At 41.1% G+C, this 8,148-nt stretch overlaps 1 pseudogene; it reads right to left on the bottom strand.

The window, feature by feature from the left end:
- Positions 1 to 604: 604 nt before the first annotated feature.
- On the bottom strand, positions 605 to 722 carry LOC138787688 (U2 spliceosomal RNA; annotated as a pseudogene).
- Positions 723 to 8,148: the final 7,426 nt, after the last annotated feature.

Below are 8,148 nucleotides of genomic sequence, written 5' to 3'. Positions count from 1 at the left end.
TACTTTATGGAAGCAAGGACAATAACTCCATATGAGTGAACGCAGCTGCCATCATTGTAAAGCAAACATACTGATCAAAGATGATAAATGTGATTTATGGAAACTTCAAATACAATTAAAATATTAAGAATCCCGGTTTGAATCAGCCATGCTCAGCCATAAGCACATGAAAGGTGTATAAATGCTTTGGAAAAGGATTCTGAATTCCTCTGGAGGGGGGGGGGGGGCTAAAATAAACCATTTTATAAATGCAATATGAGATCAAGGAGGAGTTTCAATGCAATCCTTAGACTATGTCAGGGGTAACTAGAAGGTTAATGGTTTTTGCACATTGTTTTGTTTTTGTAAGTAAAGCGAAATATTTCATGCTTATGAAGCAAAGCTTTAGAATAAATGCAAATTGTCTTCATTGTCTTTCATCTTGCTAATTATTGTATTATTTTTCTTCATTCTTTTGAGATAGCAAATTAAGCAAAAGAAGTTATTAAAAGACTGAAAAATTGTGAGTCCTCACAATTGTAGAAAAACTGCAACCGATAATGATGTGAACAATGTGATTTTCATTTATTTATTAATTTATTTTTGTGCACTGAACCTGGAAGCAAAGCAATACCTGGTAAAAATCTATTTACTATATGGTCCCTAGATAGGGGACGTATCAAATATTAAATTGATAAGAACAGACTCTACATTTGAATTTAGCCAAAAGGCTAAGAAGCAATACAATGTGATTTTTTTTTCTTTTGATTCCAGAATGTTTCCTAAGAGTCAGTGCCCAAGAACGGAACAGCACATGAAATTATGTGATATGTTTCAAATTGTGATACTGCTTGTGAAATTGAGAACCGTGGGTTGACCAAGCAGATGCAATGTACTGAATGTTATGGCAATCACCCAGATTCTAAGAATATTGTGTCTGTTGTGTTTATAGTTTAAATTACATGTAAAGGTTTTCCTGGGATTTTAATATTGATGGCCTATTCCCTAAGATAGACCAGCAATATCAATCTGGTGATTACAAGGGACTTGGTACTCTGGTAATTGCACATTTTGTACCGATGCTCTGTCCCATTCACTTGCAAGTCCTTGTCAAAATGTACCTTGTAACAATGAAAAGGCCACAACACTTGTGGAACTTTGAGGCTCCTTGAATCATCAAATCAATGAGGGAGCAACAAGTTGGGCCCCCGTTCATAATGATGGCCATATTACACAGCTTCTTGTTTCCTCCTTATTCCCCGCACACTGCCGGGTCACGGAACGGCCCGTCTCTGAAAAGATCATCCCGGACGATACTGCAGTCACTCCATAGTGTGCACTGACAGGGTTTTCTGCGGCCGCTATTCAGGGAATAGCTAGCGCCCGCAGAAAACTGACATTTCCGTTTTCTGCGGCGCCACGAGAGATCCCGGACGGAGTGTATACTATGTGTATTGGTTCCTAAATACAATGGGGGGGATTTAAGTAAGGCCTGCACCCGGTGCAGATAGGCTTAAACCTGCTAAATCTTGCCCCCACGTGCCAAATTTATGACTGCTAGCAGTAAAAATTGTAGGTTGAATCTACTTTAACTCCAAGCTGACGTAGATTTCTGTCACTCCGGCGCTGGATAAATCTGCCCCCTTGTTTATTTACTGTTGAAAATATAATTTATTTGTTTTCAAAATATAAACTTTGAGGACATTTTCTAGGAAAAACAAGCTGGTCTTAAGTTAGTTTTTTCTGGCATTCATGTCAGCCGATTTATTAAAACGTGCTGGTCCCTTATTAATTCTGCTTGTGCAGTAAGGGATTTTTCAGCGCTCACGGGAATCTGTGCCAGGCCCAAGCTATTGCTGATATCCGCTTATATCCCCAGGTCACTGGCGGAAAACATAATATATCTGGAGGTCTGTCATGGTCATGCCCTTTTTATGCCACGCTCTGTCAACTTTTTCAAAATAAATTTTAAAAAAACGTCCCAATTTTTTGTGCAACTGAATGTCCTGCAATTTTTTATGCCTGAAATCAGGAGAAAAAAAATTATATTTTTTTTTGGGGGGGGGGGAGGAAAGCCACACCCTCAGCATGCTGTGTTTTGGAAAAACTGCCACAGAGCCTCAAAAATGCCAGAAAGGAGATAAAATGACAGCCCCCCCCCCCAAAAAAAAACCATGTGCGAGATTTCTCAAACATGGTGTGAAGTAACATTGGCTTAGTTGCCCCTAGCAACCAATCAGATTCCACTTTTCATTCCTCACAGACTATGTGGAACATGAAAGGTGGAATCTGATTGGTTGCTAGGGGCAACTGAGCCAGTTTCATTTTACACCATGTTTGATAAATCCCCCCCACCCCCATGTGTGTAGGGCAGATCATAAACTTCCACTGACTTCCAGCTAACATTGTCATCCTAAAGATTTTTTAAATTCCCAGCTTAAAATAAAATGGAGATAAATAATATAACTGTAATGCACAATTGGAAAGCAACCATACTATATGTATTTACTTCAAGGAGTAAACAAAATGTGTCCGTTTATATCTTAGTTACATATGCAGATCAGTGGAATTTTTGAGCAAATATACAAGGATTTTACATTTCCTCATAACAGCTGGAAAATTCTGAGTTGTTACACATATTGCAAACAATCCATTAAGTTTAATTACTACTGTAATGTATGGAAAAATATGAGGATAATACTGTAAGTGAATTATGCATGGAGAGTGAAGCATGGAACAATTTATTTAATGTCTTTTAGAATTTTAATCATCAGCAGGCAAGGACTGAAACTTTTACTATGGAGTTTGAATGGGATCCAGAAACTTGTGTGCAAGTTAATTATATGTTTTAAGATGTTCTTACAAATACAGAGGCAAATTTGTACAGCCTACAGTGACTGTGTGCATGCTAATTTTACATCAAAACCTCAAGCAAATGAGTTAATGATGTGAGATGTATAATAATATGAACATCAAGTTGGGTTATAGTTTTATAAATTTGTTAAGGTGAGATATGAGTATATGATGGTTCTGTGGATAATGCTGCTGACTTGACAGTGAGTTCCTTGGCTTTGATTTGTCAATGGCATCTGCATGGAGGAATCCTAACCTGTTCCTATACTCAAGAACATTCAGGTTTGTCAGTGGGTGTACAATTACTTTTTTAAAGATTAAGAAGGATATTTATCATCATTTTATATATGTCTTTTGGCATAGAAAAGTAGCAAATTTTTACACAATCACTTCCTTGCTTCATTCACTTTTCTAAAGTTTACAACACTCATGTTACTGTTCTCAGAATAGTTCTTTTTGTACCTACATGTTTAATGTCTAATTTAACAAATGCCTTAAAGGTGCAAAAAAGCACAAAATTGGGTAAAGCCACTCCTGTCCGGACAACACTTACATACTCATGACAGATCATGTTGCCTACAAAAGCCATAGATGCATTCACTATTCTGCTGGAATCCAGAGCTGCATTCACTATTCTGCTGGAACCCAGAGCTGCATTCATAATTCTGCTGGAACCCAGAGCTGCATTCACCATTTTAGGAAGTACTTGGAGTAGCTGAAGAAATTCCTCATAATGCACTGCTTGATATTCTTCTTTCAGATTTTTCATGGATAAATTGGGTAAAAATTTTACTCATAAGTTCTTGAGAAATAGCAGAGTTTTCTGCCCCTTCTCATGGTGTTTCCCCATCTTAATGTATTATAGTGTGTGTGGGGGGGATCATGTGAATGGCAAAGATGGTGAAATGGTGCATCCACTCATCCATGCCAAATTTCTAACCATTTTGATTAATTTAGCATGGGAAAAAAGCATACTAAAGGCAAAAGGCATAATATAGACCAGTGCTTCTCAATTCCAGTCCTCAGGCCTCTCCAACAGGTCATGTTTTGAAGCTATCCCATACAAAGGACACCTGTGCTAATGCCTGATGCACTAAATACAATTATATCACCTGTGAAATACTAAGGAAATCCTCAAAACATGACCTGTTGGTGAGGCCTGAGGACTGGAATTGAGAAGCACTGATATAGACCACTTCTCATTTAGAACCATTTTGATAAATTCTCCCCTAAGACCATATTCCTAAAAATTGATCAGTCACTTTCCTAATGTCAATAACTGCCATTCTTAAATTAGTAAATTGATATACAGTTCTGTATGCTAGTTAAAAGACTCAAAGCTAGAGATGAGCGCATTTAAAGTAAGTTTGAGTTTGCGCAAACCTGTATGGTCAGCATTTAAATCCTGCAGCCTGGAGAAGATGAATGCATTGAAATCTTGGATACAGCCATCTGGCTGTAAGTTTGCTCATCTCTACTTACAGTGCTCCCTAATGTAAGTGATTTATATTTAAAGGAAAAGTAGATTTAAAAGGGTCTGACCTGTTATACCCATCTTCCATATTTTGTAAGATAATCTTTTTTTTTTTCCCCCATAAGTTTGATTGTACTGACTAATTTTTGTACTCTGCTTGGGTGGGTGGAGCATGAGGAGGGGCTGAGGCTCACCCTGGCCTGCCGGTTCTCCGACGATCCTGCATATGCCGTGGGTAACGTTTTAAAGGTTTCCCTGATGATGGTAGCCGGGTGAGAAGCTTGGACAGATTTGATCTAAAATCGTTTTTTAGCCGGTAGTAGTGTGTCGGGCGGCTGGCGGCTGAGAGAGAGGAGGAACGCTTCAGGGGCAAGCAGCGTGGATGCGCAGGACGGCGCAAGTCCGAGCTCAAGTGGGAAGAGTGGCAGCACCTTGTTTAAACAACCGGGGACCCGCTTGGCTCAGCGAATGAAGAGGAGTGCGCTGTGTCGGAAGGCGGTGGAACCGGTGAGAGGGGTTCACTTGCCAAAGGTCTGAGCGGCTCGGAGTCTGTGTGTGAGAAGGAGAAACTGGGTCCCGGTTGGTGAGTTGCTTATGCCAGTGCTCAATTAAGTCCCCTACCTGCAGAGTGACAATCTTCAAGCTGTCCAATAATCTGTTTGATGCCTTCTGATGCTGTTGGGCCAGCATTATCTCTTAAGAGCGGCTAAAACTTATCTAAGTTACTGTCCATTGCTGATGTGGCCTCAGTAAAGGGGTCAGTGTCTTTGGTACAAAGTACTATCTTTTGTGAGCTCCATCCACCCATTGGTGTGGAAGGTACCGGAGACGCTGCCCCTGGGTTTTATTAACCCTGACCCTGGGTCCCCTGATCTTGTCCTATGCTGCCCTGGGGTGAGATGTACAGAGATTGAGCTGGTTGTTAACCCTTTAAGGACAGAGCAAATTTCGATTTTTGCGTTTTCGGTTTTTCCTCCTTGTGCATAAAAGGCCATAGCACTTGCATTTTCCCACCTAGAGACCCACATGAGCCCTTATTTTTTGCGTCACTAATTGTACTTTGCAATGACAGGCTGAATTTTTGCATAAAGTACACTGCGAAACCAGAAAAAAATTCAAAGTGTGGTGAAATTGAAAAAAAAAACGCATTTTGTTTATTTGGGGGAAATGTGTTTTTACGCCATTCGCCCTGGGGTAAAACTGACTTATTATATATGTTCCTCAAGTCGTTACGATTAAAACGATATGTAACATGTATAACTTATATTGTATCTGATGGCCTGTAAAAAATTTAAACCATTGTCAACAAATATACGACACTTAAAACCGCTCCATTCCCAGGCTTATAGCGCTTTTATCCTTTGGTCTATGGGGCTGTGTCAGGTGTCATTTTTTGCGCCATGATGTGTTCTTTCTATCGGTACCTTGATTGCGCATATACGACTTTTTAATCGCTTTTTATTACAATTTTTCTGGATTTTATGCGACCAAAAATGCGCAATTTTGCACTTTGGGAATTTTTTGCGCTGACGCCATTTACCGTGCGAGATCAGGAATGTGATTAATTAATAGTTCGGGCGATTACGCACGCGGCGATAGCAAACATGTTTATTTATTTATTTATTTATTTACTTTTATTTATAACCTGGGAAAAGGGGGGTGATTCAGACTTTTATTAGGGGAGGGGGATTTTTACTAATAATGACATTTTTTTTTTTACTTTTACACTTATACTAGAAGCCCCCCTGGGGGACTTCTAGTATAAGTGCTTTGATCTCTCATTGAGATCTCTGCAGCATAGATATGCTGCAGAGATCCATGAGATAGGCACTCGTTTACTTCCGGCTGCTGCAGCCGGAAGTAAACGAGTGCCGAGCCGGGGACGGCGCCATCTTGGAGCGGTCCCTGGCCGGCTTCATTTACGGAGATCGCTCCTCCGGGATAACATCCCGGAGGAGCGATCTCCCCACTAGACACCAGGGATGACGCTGCATCCGGTAATCGGATGCAGCTGTCATGTTTGACAGCTGCATCTGATTACTGTATTAGCGGGCACGGCGATCGGACCGTGCCCGCTAATACCTACGGTCCCGGGCTACACGCGGCACCTGGGACTGGCGCGGTTCAGAGCGGGGCCGCCGCGCGGCCCCGCTCAGAACTCCCTTACCGGCATCAGGGCGTAAATTTACGCCCGATGTCATTAAGGGGTTAATATTGTACATACGCATGGTTAAAGGCAGAAAACTACTGGCTGCTATTTGGGCTGCATTGGATCTGATCACTATCAAGCCAACTAACGCTGCCAAATGACTGTGCTAACTTACTAACTTTCTATCCTCTTATGACTCGGCCCCTACTGGACAGTGGTTAAGTGGATGCGAGACTAAGGGCTAATACACAAGCGCCATTGAATGGTGAATGAATGGTGATTGAAAAGGTGTCCTTTGCCTGGCCCTCTGTATATTCGGATGGAGAGATAGGGTGCCATGTGTAATTCTTAGCCGGGCTATATCTTCTTACTAACTCATCTTAATCTATCTGTGGAAACTCTAATTTTCCCTCAACAGTGGATGAACTATTGAACTTGCTTAAATGACTGGATAACCCACTTATCTACTAATTTACTATTGTTTTGGGAATTTGCCTTCCCCAGGAATGAGGAATAGCCTCTGAGAAACAAGGGGTTAAAATATAGATTTCGACCATAGGAGTTACTAAAGTGCGCATGAAAAGTGGCTCCTCATTATATGAATCGAAAGTAATTGTGATTAGGGAAAATCTGCCTAAATAGCCTTTACTGTTAATTTACTTTGGTTACTACCAAAATTATCTGTGGAAAAACTCTTTCTTAACTGCAGAAGTATATGTGGTCACCACTAGAGGCATACTTAGGGCACTAAGGAGTGGGAGGAGAGGTAAAAATGAGTTGTAAGGCTACTAAGATGGGTAGCCCGGGTAAGGATGCAAAGGACAAACCATCTGGAAAAATAGATAAAAGCTTTTTCTCCCCAGGAGCTGGTGTTAAGGGGAAGATAGGTGGAAAGGGTGGAGGGGATGAATCCTTGATTGTAACAGGGAAAGGTGACAATGAAGAACCCAGTTGGTTAAGTGATATTCTAAATGCGATACAAAAATGTAATGCCTCCATTGTTGGTTTGTCGTCCCAGGTTGGGTCTCTCACAACTGAGATATCAACATTGTGTGCAGACATGAGTAAAATGAGAGAGAAGGCGGAGGAGGCAGGAAAAGGGATTTCCAGTGTGGAAGAGGATATGAAAACAATAAAAAGGGAGTGGGTGGACTGGAAAGATGAGCATCACAGTCTGCAGAAAAAGGTTACTGAGTTGGAGGACCGGGCGCAGAGGTGTAACCTGAGACTGGTAGGGTTTCCGGAAGGAGTAGAAGGGAAAGATCCATTGGGATTTATTCAGAAATGGCTGATTACAACAATGGGGCAGGAATGTCGGTCAGGGAATTTCTCTATCGAAAGGGCCCACAGAGTACCAGCAAAACCTCCTCCGCCAGGGGCCTAACCGAGAGCAATTATTATTAAAGTGCTGTGTTTCAGAGATAGGGAGGCCATTATGAGGAAAGGGAGAGAGTTGGGTGAAATTCTGCTTAATAACAACAAGATTTTTATTTATCCTGACTACTCATCGGTAACCCAGAAAAAAGAGTGGCCTTTGTTTGAGTAAAAAAACGGCTAAGGGAAAAAAATGTCAGATATGCTTTGTTCCCTGTTAAACTGAAGGTTGTGTTTGAGGACAGGGCTTTTTATTTCGGGTCACCTGAGGAGGCTAGTACCTGGATGGAACATAAAGGGATGTAATTTTGTAGAGGTT

The sequence above is a fragment of the Dendropsophus ebraccatus genome, chromosome 3 (assembly GCF_027789765.1).
Source record: "Dendropsophus ebraccatus isolate aDenEbr1 chromosome 3, aDenEbr1.pat, whole genome shotgun sequence".
NCBI classification, from domain to species: domain Eukaryota; kingdom Metazoa; phylum Chordata; class Amphibia; order Anura; family Hylidae; genus Dendropsophus; species Dendropsophus ebraccatus.
The sequence above is the reverse complement of the archived record's forward strand: the minus strand, read 5'-3'. Positions and strand labels throughout refer to the sequence as shown.